Source organism: Rhinoderma darwinii, chromosome 4 (assembly GCF_050947455.1).
Source record: "Rhinoderma darwinii isolate aRhiDar2 chromosome 4, aRhiDar2.hap1, whole genome shotgun sequence".
NCBI classification, from domain to species: Eukaryota; Metazoa; Chordata; class Amphibia; order Anura; family Rhinodermatidae; genus Rhinoderma; species Rhinoderma darwinii.
The window spans coordinates 203859291-203878647 of NC_134690.1; the positions used below are offsets into that span (position 1 = coordinate 203859291).

General features: G+C 41.1%; 1 protein-coding gene across 1 annotated transcript in view; it reads right to left on the reverse strand.

Moving 5' to 3' along the window:
• The window catches only part of ME1 (malic enzyme 1), a 341544-nt gene that overhangs the window by 74164 nt on the left and 248023 nt on the right, over positions 1–19357 (reverse strand). The window lies entirely within an intron of this gene.

Sequence of the window (19357 nt, forward strand, 5' to 3'; positions counted from 1 at the left end):
TGGTGTAGTGGGCATGCGGACCAAAAATTTTTTAAAGGAGGAAATAATGGGTATCATTTCAGACACTATGGGTATATAATGTTTTCTTCAAGCTTTTATTACGTTTCCACATGAAATAGAGGAGACGTGGTAGAAGGTTATTTTGTTAGAAATATGCCACATTAATAAATTTGTGCGGCATACAGAATAGAAGTGAAGCCGTGTATTCATAATGGATACATGTTGCTATAGACGTATTTGCCTGTACTTATGACTATGTCTTGCTGAAGAAGCAGTTGGTGCCATTATGATGTCATTGTGGACAGAATTCTGTCCTAATATAAAATCAGTCAGAGAGGAAAAAAGAAACTGTACTGGAGTGACGGGCAATATCTTCAAACAAATGGAGGAAAATGTATCCAACTATGTTGCAAACTCGAGTCTGTTCACTAGATAGAAGAACACCTGCAGGGCTGTCATGACAAGGATTTTTTTTTTCAGTGACTGGTTGTACAACGTCTCTTTAGCTCCATCAATCCTTATGAGGGACGAATATGCCAAGTGACGCGGTACACCATAACAGACCCCTGCCCGGCAAGGTAGGAACCGCTATGTGCACAAAACAACCAATCACCTACAGAATATATAAAAGGACAGTGTCCAAAACCATCTATAGGAACAGTAAAGGATCACTAATCCCCAAAATGATGTCAGTATTTCCAGAAGAACCGTAACAAAGCCCATGGTGTATTGATAAGGAACAGCTCAATTATTAGAGATCCTCCAAATAAAAAAAAAGATCATGCCCGTATCACGGTACAGAATTAGGAATGTAACAGCTGTATGTGGCAGGACATAGTCATAAGAACAGTCAAAATAAAAAAATTGTGGATGTGGGATTTTGTACTGGACAATTAATTCCAGCACTTGATCCCCCACAAATAAATAAAAAAAATCATAAGGGGTAAAATTAGTTTCACGGTCTGAAAAAAATGTGCTCTACAACCTCTCCCACAAGAAATAATCCCTACTTGGAAAGCCCACGAACTAAAAAGAAAATATAAAGAAATTGACTCCCTAAAAAGGCCCCCAACCCATTATTTTTTTTTGTGTTAAATTCTAGTAATTTGCAACCGTGTGAAAGGTTTCGAAACAGGGGTAGTTACAAAGGGCTGGTTTTGATGGACACATGGGGCAATAAAAGCGGGTATCCCTCCTCCTGCCATGCCTGCTACATACCCGACACCTTTTTTGGGGATATTTTTGGGTCTCAGTGGAGGGAATAGGGTGTAAAAAGTGGCGCGCTGAAAGCCTGCGCACATCCTCAGATTCGCAGGATTGTGCCGGTATAGTGGACTCAAAAAGGAGATGCTCAATGACCTTCTCCTGAAATTGAAGGAAAGTGAGCGTTCCTTGGGCTTTTTTGAAAATAACAAAACTGTTATAGGTAGCAACCTGGATGAGGTAGATTGCTACCTTTTTGTACCAGGCCTTATTTTTGCGCTTCACCAGGTAAGGCTGAAGCACCTGGTCGGAAAGGTCTACACCCCCCATAAATTTGTTGTAGTCTGTTACACAGACAGGATTCTGCTTTGCAGTGGTAGCCCCCCTCTCCGTAATTGCCACAGTGGTGTCCGTGTGTACGGTGGACAGCATGTAGACATCCTTCTTGTCGGCCCACTTCACTGCAAGCAATTCCTGACTTGCAAGGGCCATGGATGTTCCCTTTCCCAAACGCCTGGACACCAACTGTTGTGGGAGTCCCACTCTGTTCTTCCGTACTGTCCCACAGGCCCCTGTATTTGCAGCATGGAGGGCTTTATAAAGGGCAACGCTGGTATAAAAATTGTCTGTATAGACGTGGTACCTCTTGTGCAGAAATGGCTCCATTAGGTTCCACACAATTTTGCCAGAGGTGCCAATAGTTTCTGGGCAGCCTGGGGTATAAATTTGGCAGTCCCTGCCTTCATAGATTTTGAAACCGCAGGTGTAACCCGTTGTGCTCTCGCAAACTTTGTACAATTTCACCCCATATCTGCCTCGTTTGGAAGGGATGAATTGACGAAAGGAAAGACGCCCTTTGAAGCTCATGAGCGATTCATCTACTGACAAATTTTTGTCAGGGGTGTACAACTTTAAAAATAAATCATTTAGAAGGGTGATTAATGGCCTTAATTTATTAAGCCGATCATAAGCTGGGTCACTTCTTGGGGGGACTTGGGAATTATCAGTAAAATGCATGAATCGCATTAGGGCCTCATAGCGGTTTCTGGACATCACTGCTGCAAATACAGGGGTAGCGTGGACAGCATTACAAGTCCAGTAGGACCGGACAGAGGGTTTTTTAACCAAACCCATATTGAGGGTAATGCCTAAAAATTTTTTTATTTCTGGGACACTTGTGGGGCTCCACATTCTGGAGTATATAGACGCAGGCTTTTGTAGAACAAACTGCCTAGCATACAGATTAGTCTGCTGGACTATCAAGTCTAGGACCGTATCACATATAAATAAATTAAAAAAATTATAGGGGGTAAAATTTTGGACGTCGACACTAATTCCTGGGGTCGCTTCAAATTGGGGTACTTGGGGGGAAAATGATAGTGCAGGATCCCACATCACGGGAGGGACTGCAACACTCGGCCCTGCACTTGACACCTGACACCCTACAGCGACTGACGTATCCACCACCATAGGACTATGGGGTTCAGCGGTGGAATTAGAATCGTCACTGTCACTGTCTGGAACAAATTCTGAAGCGGTGTCTGTTTCGCTTTCAGAAGTGTCGGAACATAGCAAGGCGTAGGCTTGCTCCGCGCTGTACATACGCTGAGACATATTTATAGATGTGTATGTATATATATATATATATATATATATGCCCTATAAGTCCTAACCCTAAAGTAAACCTAAAATCCTAAAAACGACACAAATTATTATTATTTTTTTTTATATATATATTTTTTTTATATATATATTTTTTTTATATAACAGACGTAAAATTAATTCTAAACGGCCCTAAACACGAACGCTAAACTAGCCCTAACCCTAAAGTAACGCTAAACTAACGCTAAACTAGCACTAACGCTAAACTAGAACTAACGCTAAACTAGCACTAACGCTAAACTAGCGCTGACGCTAATCTAGCGCTGACGCTAATATAGATTTTATATATTATATATATATATATATATATATATATGTGTATAAGAACGATAATTTTTTTTTCACTTTTTCTTTCTTCACAGCACAGGACTTAGACTGATTTCTCTCTCCTCTCAGAACAACTACAATGGGAGGAGAGAGAAACACAGCCCATGTCCTGGCTGTGTTTTGAAAATAACTGTCAGTGATCTCTGTGATAGGTTTTATCACAGAGATCACCTGATCAGGGACCAGTCACAACGGTCCCTGATTGTTGCTGTGCCAGATGACGACACAGGTAAGACATGCAAAGCGCACTCGGGCGCCATTTTGGGGGGGGGAATCGGACCGTGGGGGGGGGGATCGGACCGGGGGGGGGGAATCGGACATGAAGGGGAATCGGACGGGGGGGGGGGATCGGACGTGGGAGGGGGGGGACGCACTATTTACCCGTTCTCTCTCCTCTCTAAGGAGTTATTCCATGAGAGGAGAGAGAAATGGCGATTATCCGCCGGTTTAGCGTGAACGCCGTGAAATAGCGATTCACGGCGATCACGTGACCAGAGACCACTCGTTATGGTCTCTGGTCGTTGCCCCGAACTCTCAGCTACCTCCGGTAGCTGAGAGAACGGAGCCCCGATCTTTAATTTCGGCGCTACTTTAGGCTAATGCGATCACGTTAAAAGGCGTCGCATTAGCCTAAAGCCCATTAGTGAGGAACGTAAAAAGGCGTACTGTTGGTCACTAAGGGGTTAATTGGACTACATTAATGTCCAAAACATTATCAAATTAATTGGACTACATTCATCTTATATATAAAACATTGACACTTTGATTCAACGTAATACAAATTAGTTAGTATTTTCAAGGGTCTCATTGAGCCCATCAGGGGAGAGACTATAATATTTAAATATCCAAAATGATTCTCTGTTTTTTAATAATAAGAATCTGTTGTTGGCATCAATTGAAATTTGCTCCAGTGGTGTTATTTTGACATCAAAACGTCCCCCGTAGTGTTGGTGTAAATGTCTAGAGACACTGTGAAAAAAAATGGTTATTTGTGTTTGACCTGTGCTTGTTAATCCTTGTTCTCGGCATTTGTTTTGTCCTTCCTATATACTGCTGCCCACAGTCACATTCAAGGAGGTACACTACATAACTAGAGGAGCAGTTTAGAAATTGTTTTATCGGAAATATCTCACCTGTTATATTACATTTCGATGTCAGTTGTCTGTGTTTATTGTTATCACAGCAGTGGCACCTAGCTATGTTACACCTGTATGATCCAGTTATTTTAGGGAGAAAACGAATCACTACTTCTTCTTTTAACATATAATCTCTCAACCTACTAGGGGCAACAATGTTTTTGATATTCCTACCCCTTCTGTATGTAAAACTCAGTTTGCTTGGTAAGGCCTCATGCACACGAACGTAAAAACGCCCGTAATTACATGCCGCAATTACCGCACGTAATTACGGGCCCATAGACTTCTATTAGCCACGGGTACCTTCCCGTTTGCTTATGGGAAGGTGCCCGGGCCGTTGAAAAATATGGAATATGTCCTATTTCAGGCCGTAATTACGGCACGGGCAGGCCCATAGAAGTCGATGGGGCTCCCGTAATTACGGGTGGCTACTTGTGTGCACCCGTAATTATGGGAGCGTTGCTAGGCGATGTCAAGGGATAGTCATTGTCCAGGGTGCTGAAAGAGTTAACTGATCGGCAGTAACTCTTTCAGCTCCCGGGACAGTCACTACCGCTGGAGCTAATAGTATTAAAAGTTAACTTACCTGCTTCTTCCTCCAGTCCGGCCTCCCGGGATAACGTTTCATCCCATGTAACCGCTGCAGCAAATCACAGGCGGTATTTACGGGTACGGGTCCGTAAATACTGTTGGAATATGGGTCGAATACGTGTGACAAAGTACCCGTATTTACGCCAGTATTTACGGGAGTAAAAATATACGTTCGTGTGCATGAGGCCTAAAAATGTTTTTAAAACTGGATCATTTGCTAAAATTCCACAGTGTCTAGTCAAGATATTTCTTAAGGTCTTACGTCCGCAGTTAAAATCCGTAATAAAATAGTATTTTCTTTTATTGGTTGATAATATGGCCCTATCTTTTTGTTTGTGTAGTAAATGTTTTTGTGGTATTTGTAGTAATTTGTGATAGGCTGATTGGACTAACTGTGGGTAGTTCTACTCTAAAAACATTTTTTTAAGAATATTTGCCTTCTGCCGGAAAACCTTCAGGAAACTACAGTTTTTCTTGATCTGTTTAAATTGATTATTTGGGATATTTGTAAGTCGCGGCTTATAATGTGCACTAGAAAAATGTATGTAGCTATTGACATCTAAGTTTTTGAAGTGTGTTTTACTGCTAATTCTATTGTTTTCAATCTTAAGTGTAAGGTCCAAAAAGTCTATTGTATCGTCTGATATGTTCATCATAAAGTGTAAACCCCAATCATTAGAATTTAGAAAGGTGACAAATTCGATCGCCTCTTCCTCACCCCCATTCCACAAGAAGAATAGGTCATCTATGTATCTCTTATAGTAGAAGATGTTATCAATGTATGTGATATTCATGTAAATGATGGTTTTTTCGAAGTGTCCCATAAAAATATTTGCGAAACTGGGTGCAAAACGACTGCCCATCGCAGTCCCGCTTATTTGTCTGTATATTTTCTTTTGAAAATAAAAAATATTATGTGTCAGAATGAAATCTATTGCTTTGGTTATAAATTCTATTTGGTGGGGTTCCATGTTCCCTGCAATGGATAACATGTTGTGCACAGCTTCTATTCCTTTAGAATGGGGAATATTAGAATATAGGGACGTGACATCTAACGTAAATAGTTTACATCCATCAGGGATCGGTATGAATTCAAATTTTTGGAGTAATTGTGTAGAGTCTAAGAGATATGATTGTAAAGATGCTCTGCATGGTTGTAAATGGAGGTCAATGTAATGGGACAGATTTGAGGTGAGGGAATTGATCCTGGAGATTACGGGATGTCCTGGGGGATTCTGAAGGTCTTTATGTATTTTAGGGAGGTGGTTGTAAAATGGTAATTGGGGTTCTTGAATAAGTATAAAATCCCTTTCCTTTTTGTTGACAAGTTCCTTTTCAAAACCCTTTTTGATGATTTTATTTAATTCCTTCTGGAATACTAAGCTGGGGTCTTTTGGGATGATCTCATAGTAATTTAAATCAGATAGCCTCCTTGATGTATGTAGACCTATCTTGTATATCGACCCCTCCCTTTGTCCGCGGCCCTGATCACTATTTCCTTATTCTCTTTACGGTTCACTAGTGCCTTGGCTTCAGCCCTTGTTAAATTCCCCCTAGGGTTTTTTTTGGTGGTAAATCATTTTGCTTTATTGCCTATTTCTCTAAATTCATTAGAAACCAGTGACAAGAATGTTTCAAGGTGATGTCGCCTGCTATGTGTAGGATAAAATTTTGACCTGGGCTTAACATTGACGTGTTGGTACCTATCTTCAGGGATATGTTCTACTACAGTCCTTTTTCTTTGTCCCTGTAATATAATGTGCCTCTCCAGTGTCCGGCGCCTGATAAAATTATTTAGGTCTAAGAATAATCTAAAATCATTTTGTTCAAGAGGCCTCTCCTTTTGCCCCACCTCAGAACCAAATGATTCAATGCTCAAGAGTCAATGTTTTATATATATTAGATTAATGTAGCCCAATTAAGGGTGAGGAAGAGTTTTTTTCCTGCTTGCTATGGATGTGTAAGGAGAAGACTTTATTCATACGTTTATATATATTTATTAATTTATTTATTAATTTTTAATACACACCCTTGTTAACAATATGGATTGGTGAAAACACCACTGATAATAGTACATATCACTTTTAATAACGAAGAACTAATGAAATATAATATTTTTTATAGCTTTATTATGCATGTACCAATACTTGAATCTCTTGAACAGGGGATTTTATATATATTTATTTATTTATATATATTGTTTAACCCCTTCCCGCCGGATCACGTATATAAACGTCATTAAAATCGGTGGCTTACCGCCTTTTCACGTAAATGTACGTCATGGAGATGAAGCTGGCTCAGGAGCTGAGCCAGCGACATCACCACCGGGTGACAGCTGTATGTTACAGCTGGCACCCTAAGGTATCGGCCAGGACCGGAGCTAGCCTCCGATCCGACCGATTAACCCCTCACATGCTGCGTTCAATAGAGATCGCAGCATGTGAGGAGTTTATAGCCACCGGCACCCCAGCAACGTGATCGCTGGGTTGCCGGTGGCTGCAAAGGCGATCGGAGGGCTAATGCTTACCTCCTGATCAGCCTGTAACGGAATCCTCCTATGCCCCGTCGTCGGCGGGGCCCAGGAGGCTTCCGGTAACATCGGCAAGATGGCGCCGGCTCAGCTTCCGGCTCAGAAGCTGAGCCGGCGTCATCAGCAGTGGGTGTCCGCTGTATGTTACAGCGGACACCCCGATCTATCGCAAGGAACCGGAGCTAGCTCCGATTCCTGGCATTAACCCCTTCGATGCAGCGATCCATTGTGATCGCTGCATCCTAGAGGTTTGTAGAAAATCGGCAGCCTTGCCATGCGATGGCAAGGCTGGCGACTACTACCATGGCAACAGGAGCCCTAACAATGGACTCCTGTCTGCCATTACGTAAGCTGATTAGGCCCCGCCCAAAGGCGGAGCCTGATCGGCTTGCTGTCAGTGAACAACTGACAGTTCCAATACATTGCACTACATAGGTAGTGCAATGTATTAGAACATCAAACAAACAGTTGGACATTCAAGTCCCCTAGTGGAACTAAAGAAAAGTGTAAAAAAAAGTGTAAAAAAAGTAAAAATAAAAGTTGGAAAACATACAATAAAAGTTTCAAATAATAACACAAAACACAATCGCCCTTTTTCCCTTATCAAGTCATTTATTATTGAAAAAAATAATAAAGCCATACATATTTGGTATCGCAGCGACCGTAACGACCTGAACTATAAAAATATTATGTTATTTATCCAGCGCAGTGAACGCCGTAAAAAAAAACCTCAAAAACACTGCCATAATTACTGTTTTTTTGGTCACTGTCTTCCAAAAATTGAAATAAAAAGTGATCAAAAAGTCGCATGTATCCAAAAATGGTACCGATAAAATCTATACCTCGTCTCGCAAAAAAACAAGCCCTCACACAGCTCCATCGATGAAAAAATGTAAAAGTTATGGCTCTCACAACATGGCGACAGAAAAAATACATTCTCTTTCCAAAAGTAATTTTATTGTGCAAAAAGTTATAAAAAAGTTCTATAAATTTGGTATCGCCGGAATCGTACTGACCCGCAGAATAAAGGTAACATGTAGTTTATAACGTACGGTGAACGCTTTATATAAAAAAAAAAGTGGCACAAGCTGGTCATGACATATTTGACACTGAATTGGCATATCTAGGGAAACATTTTAATTTGTACCTTCCGCAGCGCAATCATTTATGGAAAAGACACGTGGGGTGAAAATGCTCACTACACCTCTTAATAAATGCCTTGAGGGGTGCAGTTTCCAAAATGGGGTCACTTCTCAGTGGTTTCTTTTATTATTTCACATCAAAGCCTCTGCAATTGTGAACCAATACTTTATAAGTCGCCAAATTAGGCCTCAATTTTACATGGTACTCTTTCATTCCTGAGCCCTGTCGAATGTCCAGGCAAAAGATTAGGGCCACATGTAGGGTGATTCTAAAACAGGGAAACACCGCATAATAATTGAGAGCTGTCTTGTTATGGTGGCACAAGCCGGGCACCACATATTGGCGTATCTAAGGAAAAATTCCCATTTTCATTCTCCCACATCGTGCGCACACGAATTTCTGCAAAACACCTGTGGGGTTAACATGCTCACTACACCCCTAGGTGAATACCTTGAGGGTGTTGTTTCCAAAATGGGGTCACTTCTGGGGGGGAACGACTGTTTTGGTCCCACAGGGACTTTGCAAATGCAACATAGCGACCAGAAACCAAATGCAGCAAAATCTGTACACCAAAAGCAAATGGCGCTCCTTCCCTTCTGAGCCCTGCCGTGTGCCCAAACAGCATTTTATGACCACGTGTGGGGTATTGCCGTACTCCAGAGAAGTTGCTTTACAAGCGTTGGGGTTCTTTTTTTCCTTTATTTGTTGAGAAAATTAAAAATTTGGAGCTAAAGCTACGTCTTATTGAAGAAAAAGGATTTTTTTTATTTTCACTGCCCAATTCTAATAAAATCTATGAAACACCTGTGGGGGCAAAATGCTCACTACACCCCTAGATGGATTCCTCAAGGGGTGTAGTTTTCTCAATGGAGTCACTTTTTTGGCGTTTTCACTGTTTTGGTACCTCAGGGGCTTTGCAAATGCGACATGGCCTGCGCAAACCATTCCTGCTAAATTTGAGCTCCAAAAGCCAAATGGCGCTCTTTCCCTTCTAAGCTCCGCCGTGTGTCCAAACATCCGTTTATAACCACATGTGGGGTATTGTTTTACTCGGGAGAAATTGCTTTACAAATGTTGTTGTGCTTTATCTCCTTTAGTCCTCGTGGAAATTAGAAAAAATTAGCTAAACCTACATAATCTTTGAAAGAATGACGATTTTTATTTTCACGGCCTACTTCCAATAATTTCTGCAAAAAACCTGCGGGGTCAAAATGCTCACTATACCCCTAGATAATTTCCTCAAGGGGTGTAGTTTCCAAAATGGGGTCACTTTTGGTGGATTTCCACTGTTTTGGCACCGAAAGAGCCCTTGAAACCTGACATGGTGCCTAAAATATTTTCTAATAAAAAGGAGGCCCAAAATCCACTGGGTGCTCCTTTGCTTCTGAGGCCGGTGCTTCAGTCCATTACTGCACTAGGGGCACATGTGGGATATTTCTAAAAACTGCAGAATCTGGGCAATCGATATTGAGTTGCGTTTCTCTGGTAAAAACTTCTGTGTTACAAAAAAAATAGAATAAAAATGAATTTCTACAAAAAAAAATGAAATTTGAAAATTTCACCTCTACGTTGCTTTAATTCCTGTGAAACGTTTAAAGGGTTAAGAAACTTTCTAAATGCTGTTTTGAATACTTTGAGGGGTGAAGATTTTAAAATGGGGTGACTTTTTGGCGGTTTCTAATATATAAGGCCCTAAAAGCCGCTTCACAACTGAACTGGCCCCTGTAAAAATAGCCTTTTGAAATTTTCTTGAAAATGTGAGAAATTGCTGCTAAAGTTCTAAGCCTTGTAACGTCCTAGAAAAATAAAAGGATGTTCAAAAAACGATGCCAATCTAAAGTAGACATATGGGGGATGTTAATTAGCAACAATTTTGTGTGGTATAACTGCCTGTCTTACAAGCAGATACATTTACATTTAGAAAAATGCTAATTTTTGCAATTTTTCACCAAATTTTGCTGTTTTTCACTGGTAAATATTGAATTTATCGACCACATTTTTCCACTATCATAAAGTCCAATGTGTCACGAGAAAACAATCTCAGAATCGCTTTGATAGGTAAAAGCGTTCCGGAGTTATTACCACATAAAGTGAAATATGTCAGATTTGAAAAAATGGGTCTGGTCCTGAAGGCCAAAATGAGATTGGTCCTGAAGGGGTTAAATTAGCGGCAAACCCGACTTCTTTTTAAACCATAACAATGGAGTGTCTTTTTTAAAAACATTCGATTTAGTTTACATATGAATGAATCTAACAAAATATACTAATCTTTATTTATTATTTTTTATATAAAGTAAAATTGCTTCTATACATCTTCATTTATTTTCCGGTACTTTTATAAAAAAGAGGAGTAATAATTTGATGGCCTTCATTGGATTTTTACCACCATTATTAAGGAATACATATAGAAAGAATTAAAAAATGTTAAAATGTAAACATACTAACATTACAATAGTGAGATGAAAACGTGGTGGAGCGGTAAACGGACTGCCTTGCAACAATACACACAGCCAACTTGTTCAATCACAAAGAAGGCTACCACTACCCATTGTTGTTGTTTCTACACTGACAATTGACGTCAGTTAATTGGGAAATCCTCACTCCTCCCTTTTTTTCAAAAGTGAAACTGTTATCTGTGAAAAATGTATCCTTTTTTCCCGGTCTTTTTGTATGTATTTTCTGTATCATTGTATAAGCCTGAGGAAGGGACCTGTTCGGTCCTGAAACACGTAGTGTGTGACAATAAAAACAAATGCCTAAGAAAAATATACTTCCCTTGAATAAATTACCTGGCAGGCACCGTGTCCCGAATGCTGTACTTTGTCTCCCTTCTACTTGACTATCTACAATGGGCACAGTGGCACTATGTGAGCACTATGTCACTTTATATGTGCGCACTGGGGTACTATGTGGGCACTGTGGCACTATCTACAATGGGCACTGTGGCACTATGTGGGCACTGGCACTTTATATGTGGACACTATATCACTTTATATGTGGGCACTGTGGTACTATGTGGGCACTGTGGCACTATCTACAGTGGGCACTGTGGCTCTATGTGGGCACTGGCCCTATGTGGGCATTATCTACAGTGGGCACTGTGGCACTATCTACAAAAACTGACAGTTGGACATTGCAGCACTATCTACATGTGCACAGTGGTGTTTTCAGGGGGTTGGGACAAAATAAAACCTGACAAATTAAATCCATCCTTTTTTTTTAATGGCCATGAAAAATGGATGGCAAACGGCCATTAAAAACGAACAGATGGACTGGAAGTGGATGAAAATTTTGGAGACACACGTATGCAAAATGGCCATGAAAAACTGACAGTTGATCAGTTTTTAATGGCTATTTTTTTTACTGTTGTTTGAATGTAGCCTCAGGAGAGCAGATCGGCGCTTCAGTTTGAACTTGCTTACTGATCACTGATAAAAGGGAGAGCAGAGCGGCGCTTCATTCTGTGTTTCTTGACGCTGAATGCTAGGCAGCGCTGTTTTGTGTGCTTAGCGCTGATAAGCGTATAATGAAGCGCTGTTCTCTCTCCTGGTGATCAGTTCCAGGGCTATCACTGATCTCTGTAAAAATAAGTTAACCCATTTACGCACCAGGATGTGCGGTACGTCCTGGTGCAGGGGTGAAGCCCGCTCTATAAACTGCGGGTGTCAGCTGTGTATTAGAGCTGACACTTCGCACTAACAGCCAGGAACAGCGATCGCGCTGTTCCTGGCTGTTTAACCACATGGATGTCGCGGTTAATAGCGACCGCGGCATCTAATCCGAAATAAAAAGGGTGGCGGTCCCCTCCAATAGCCCAATGGCCTCCCCGTGATGTGATTGCGGGGTGCCGATGGTTGTCATGGCAGCCTGGGGGACTAATGAAAGATGTAAAAACTAATAAATAACGTTTTTATTGGTATACCAAAATAAAAATATTAAAAGTTCAAAAATAAACCCTTTCCCATTTTTTCTTTAAAGAAATGTTTAAAAAATAAAAGTTAACATAACTGGTATCACCGTGTATGTAAAATGCCAATCTATTACAATATAACATTATTTAACCTTCTCGGTATTAAAAACGCCTAAATTTCTGTTTCTTTGGTCCCCTTAGCTCCCATTTTTTTTTATAAAAAGTGATCAAAACATAACATGTACCCCAAAATTGTACCAGTAAAAACTCCAGCTTGCCCCGCAAAAATGAAGCCCTCATACTGCTCAATCAACAGAAAACGTTTGGCGTTTTCTACCGTCAAGTTCCATCTTTGCCTAAGGCTCTGCTATTGTCTGGACTATTACAGGTACTCTTGTGCTAGGACTTTGCATAGACTTTGCATACTGTTGTTTGGCCAGCTGCTACTCCGCTACGGCGGTGCAGCCTAGTGGGTCCACATACCCACGGATCGTGACATAAAGTACCTCTTCTCAAGACCATTACCCTGGGAATTATTATGCTTCAGGGCATGTCCAACAAAAAAGAGACTGGATTGATCTACCTTAGTATCTTAAAGGGACCAATAAAACCAGAACCCAGCTTGCCACATGGTTGCCTCAACCTGATGTTCTTGGTGGATCAAATTCCATCTTCCACCTTGAACTTATGTGGTCTGCGCTGGAGATCGGACTTGCATTTGGCACGAAGAGCAGCTGTACCTAAAGCCCTATGGACCTTACTCCAAACTGACTTCAGGATCCTGACCCTCTGTCTGACCAACGGAACACCAGAACCCATGCTACCTGTAAACAAGGATGCTTTTGGACATTAATTGTTATATGCAAACTCCACCCACAGCAGAAACTGGGATCAATCATTATTTCATTCTGAGACATAACATCAAAGATTTAGTAAAACAAAAGCTTTTACTGCTCAGACGGCACAGAAAAAGAAACTAAGAAGAAGATAAAAATCGCTTTCTGCGTCGAACCGACACTGGATCGTGGACTCACCCGCTTGCAGAAAGACTGGGACTCACTATTCCGATTGAGTACACGTTGGATTTTTTCTTTTTCTGTGCAGTCTGAGCGGTAAAAGCTCTTGTTTTACTTTATCTGTTTGGGTGTTTTAGGATTTCACCCTGTTATATATATATATATATATATATATATATATATATATATATTTATATTTTTACCTGGTCTGGTCCAATATTGTCCATTGTTTGTTTTAGAGCCAGGGAACATCATTATTTTTATAACAAGATACTCTTCTGAGGTCTGGTTTACCCTCTCAGTTCACCCGTTAGTCTGCGGGTGATAAGCATTGGAGAATCTCAAAGCAATACCCAAATTAGCTCAAAAAGCGCTACAGAACCTGTCTGACACAATCTTTTCTGGTACTGTATATAATGGAGCCCAACAACATGCTAGACAAAGAGAGTAGACAGTGTATCAGCTGAGGGTAAGCCGGACAAGGGTATAAAATGTGCCATTTTAGTGAAGCTTTCCACTACTACCTATATGGTATCCAGCCCCCCTGAGATGGGCAACTCGACAATGAAGTCCATGGATATGTAAGTCCATGGTCTCCTGAGGCTGGGTAATGGTCTTAACCGACATTCTTCTGGTTATATACAAGGATTACAGGGTAATACACAGGGATGATATAACTCCATCATCCCTGTATGCAACCTGTATATAACCCCCATCATCCCTGTGTATTACCTCATCCTCCCTGTATATGACCCCCATTATCCCTGTGTATCACCTCATCATCCCTGTTTATTACCCCCATTATCCCTGTATATAACACCCATCATCCCTGTGTATTACCCCCAACATCCTATACAGGAATGAAGGCAGTTATATACAGGGATGATGGGGGTTATATACAGGGTTGATGGCGGTTATATACAGGAATGATGGGGGTAATACACAGCGATGATGGGGGTTATATACAGGGTTGATAGTGGTTATATACTGGGATAATGGAAGTTATATACAGGAATGATGGGGGTTATATACAGGGATGATGGGAGTTATATACAGGGATGATGACCCCATCATTCCTGTATTTATATTTATATAACCCCCATCATCCCTGTATTTATATAATCACTTGTATCCATATATTTATGTAACCCCTGGAATCACTATATACCATCGGGGCGGGCGACGCGCGGGCATTGAGGAATAACATGAAGTGAATAGGGCGAGTATATGGCAGAAGCGGATTCTGAAAGGAGGGGGCGTGGGCAATAAGAGAGGATGAGGGGGTGTGTACGAGGACAGAGGAGATGGCCAGGCAGTGGGGGAACTCCGAGAGATAAGAAGGAGGAGGGGCGTGTACTAGGAGAGACAACGTCTTTGCGCAGCCAGCACTTCCGGCTGAGCAGAGGCACGGCGCGTCATTAACTATGTTTACTGGCATTGGGACTAGAGGTAGAGCTCTGAAGAGATCATAAAACATCCGCCCGGCCCACTGCCTCTAAATGTAGTTGATGACGCGCCGTGCCTCTGCTCAGTCGAACAAAGACATGGAACGTCACAGAAAATTAAAAATTTTACTCTAGGTGCGGTCACGTAACCGCTAATTAGAAGTAAGTAACGCTGCCACTTATAAACAGACATTATATTAGAAAGTTAATTGAACATGTCACATTAAGTTAAAATACAATTAAAAGGTATTCCTGGCCAACCCCTTTAAGACCGGGGTGCAGAACATTGAAGATTCCCCTAACGTAGGGGTGCCACCTAATGAACAAATTCCAATGGGGTTCTCCAGAGGCACAGGAGTGATACCCAAATTTATGGCAAAATAAAAATCTAAAAAATGTGCTGCAGCGCCACAATCTACAAAGGCCTGTACAAGCAAGGACACACCTTCCCACTAAACCTTAGTGGGCAACAACAGTAAATTCTTGGGTGATTAAATTAAATTAAATGCCACTTATTGCCACAATATATACAAACACCTTGGAGTCTTCTTCTATTCTTTTCCACCTTGGAAAGCCTCAGTGAATTAATTTGCATTCACTCTATCTCTACCTCATTAGGATAGGTGAAGACAGCAAGATGAAATGTGGTAGCCTACCCCTCTGACTTTTTCTTTCTGATGTGCTGGTTGATGTTTAAGGTGAATGAAATGAAGCTATTCAGAGAGTCACATGGAGTAAAGTGTACCATGACAGAATCATTCCAATAATTATCAGTGACCCACCGCTTAAACCCTGCATAGTATAACTCTGCAGTTCTACATATTTTTTTTAAGGAGCATAAATGGGCAGCAGAAGAGGTGGCATCTTGGTCATCATATAAGTCCTAGCCTCTGAGTCTGTGAACCCGAAGATCTGGGTCTTTTAAAAACAATAGAGCTTACAGCTCTCGCAGAAATTCTTAGACTGGGTACGATCACCAGAAAAAAAGTTTGGTAAATCAATACTGGGGAGTCTTCAGAAATACCTACAGTATTACCCTACATATTTTGAGTGAGTAGTTCTTGTGTGGCAAGTTGGCTATGGACACCATGCATCAGGGTGTTCAACCTCTGCATCTGGGCGACAAAAACGTACAGGGGATTATCGTCTGTCATGACACAACTCCTGGTTATGGTCGGTGATAATGTACCGGTGCAGGCTGGCCAAAAAAAGGCAAAACTAGGCTTCACCTCTAGCAATCCCCAGGGACTAACAGTGTCTCCCAGTGCTAATTTATCCTTAGGGCTTAAAGTAGGGCTGAATTGTGAGGCAGCCAGACTGTTGAAGGAAAGGGTAATATGGAGCACGTATCACAATAATAGCAGGCAACAGGAATACAGGAAACAGTAACTTACCAATGGAAGACAGGGAAGATAACAAGACGATAATGTTAGGCAGATGATGGGAACAATCAGATGATGAATACTGATAACAATTGAATGATGGTAACAAACAGAGGTAACAAACGGAGGATGAGTAATAACAGTCAATGATGGTAACAAACGGATGACGAGTAACAAACAGATGATGGGTGATGGTAACAAGCTGACCATTACTCTAGCTTGATATATATCTATTCCTAAGCCCTGACCCTAACAGCAGACACCACTAAAACTCACTGTCCCAAAAACTTTCCCTAATCTGCATACACTGTCCCTAATACAACACGAGTAAAACTCTAGGAACCAGAGGCAATGAAAACAAAACTAAACAGATCCAAAAACCATTGAAATATGGAAAGCATTACCAAGAATAATTGAGACAGGAGAAAACTGAACAACTAAACAAGAACGAACACTAAAGAAAAAACAAGGACTGAGGAAATACAAGACAGATGGTAAAACACAAGACTAGGCTGTTAAAACATGATCATCCACAGAGTATGGAGAAGCACAAACAAACACATATAGACTACGCCATTACCGACACCATACTGCTTGATCCAGGGTTTCCTAACCCCTTTTACAGACCACTGTATAGTATTTTTACGGCGGCAGTCTAGGGGACTTCTTCTGATGTGCCGCCTTTCTACAGCGGCACTTCAGAAGAAGATTGCAGCCCTATGCACTGTACAATCCCCGTGCCCAGGCTGTTGCTAACACCCTAGGTCATCAGGGCACTGATCGGAAACCAATAGAGCTGGTCTTCGATCATTTAACCCCTTAGATGGCACTGTTAATAGCGACCACGGCATCTAAATTGTTTGACTGAGGAAGGGAACCTCATGATGCTAATGTGGGGGTCCAATGCTTTATTGTGGCAGACAAGGGCCTAACAAAGGCACCTTGGTCTGCCATAAGCATCTGCCTATTAGGCCATGCCAGAGGCTACGTACTTAAAAGCATTATTTAAACAATCAAAAGATAGCTGCTCCCCCAAAAAAATAAAAAAAAATTATTTAACATAATTATTTAATATTTTTAATATTTTGTTCACCATAAAAAACGTATTTGATATGGCCCCAATCATAACAACCCATGGAATATAGTTAACTTATTAATTTTACGGTATGCTATACATTGGAAAAAAATTACGCTTTCTTTGCATTCCTAAAATACCAAAATTTTAAAATTGAATCAATAAATTATATGTACCCCAAAATAGTATCAAATTAACTTTAACCTGTCCCGCAAAAATCAAGACCTCCTACGGCTACATTGACAGAAAAATGTTATGGATCTCGGCGATACAATGCAGCGATATAAAAATGACTTTTTTCTATAAAGCATGTTTTTATTGTGCAAAAGTTAAAAAAATTTTTTTTTACCTCTCTGTGAAATAGCTGGGTTTTTTTTTTCTCTCCCCCAAAAAAGACAATATTAATAAAAGCTAATAATTGATTTATGTGCACCCCAAAATGGTGCCATTGAAAAATACAATTTGTCCCGCAAAAAACAAGTGATGACTTTTGAGATGCGACAATGAAAAGCCTTAAAATATTGCTTGAGCCTTTGGGTCCATTCCCACATTGCGGTTGAGGTGCGGTTAGAACCCCACCGAAAACCACATCTGAAAACCGCATGCAATTTTACCACAATTTATTGCCTTTTTCGATGCGGTTCAGGAGAAAACAGCACCGTAATTTCAGCCGTAATGGCATGTTGAGGCGCTATTTCTCTGCGTCCATTACGGACATAAATGGAGCTGTTTTTCCATGGAGTCATTGGAAAACGGCTCCATTTACGTCTGAAGAAGTGACAGGCACTTCTTTGACGCGGGCGTCTTTTTTACGCCCCGCCTTTTGACAGTGGGGCGTAAAAAAAAGACCGTCTGCACAGAACATCGTAAGACCCATTCTAATGAATGGGCAGATGTTTGCCGACGCTTTGGAGACGCTATTTCGGATGTAATTCGGGGCACAAACGCCGGAATTACGTCCGTAAATAGTGTGTGTGAACATACCCTTAAGGTCCAAAATATATGCGGTTTAAAGGGTCAAGTAGAGGCAGACCAATCAGGCCGACCAATCAGGTCGCTCTCTCCAAACGAGCCTCAATGGCTCACCTCAGTGTGGTCATCTGACCTGCACTGAGGAATCAGCTATATAGCATCTGTCTTTGACAACTACCCCAGGTATTAACAGCTAGGAGATGATGAGCGTGAAGGAACAGAACTACTACTCGTAACAAATATTGATGATATATTACAATGTGATGATAATAAGAATCATAACACCAGCAACGTCTAGTTGATCAAATTTCCAATCTCTAATGCACACGACCGTGCTCGTAATTACGACTCGTAATTACGAGCACGGGCGGGCACGGCCGGCCGCGGGCAGCCGGCCGCGGGCAGCCGGCCGCTTTTGCGAGCCGTGCTGTCATTATAAAGTATAGCAGCACGGCCCGTAAAATAGAAAAATAGAACATGTTCTATTTTTTTAACGGCACGGGCACCTTCCCGTGAGAAAATGGGAAGGTGCCCGTAAGTAAAAGAAGTCTATGAGCCCGTTATTGCGGGTCGTAATTACGACCCGCAATAACAGGTGTTTTTACGGCCGTGTGCATGAGGCCTAAACTAGTTTGCAAGTAATTAAAGGATTGTGGGTTCCCTGGTTCTCTGGTGGAGAAATGGCTTAAGTTAAAAGCACAGATGAGGGATCAGACATCTGGGATGCTGCAAGTGAAGCACCATAACATCATCTAAAAAATTGTCAACAGCCATATGATTGATGTCATGTTATATGGATTAACTCCTTCCATACTGTAGCTCCTTTTATTGTTATTCTTATAGCAGTGCATCTGTTAGAAAACCATAAGAAATAGAAGCATCAAAACGTCAGTTCACATTATATATTAGAATATTCAGTTTTGTATGCAGCATTAACGAATGGGGTTCATTGATAAATAAATAAT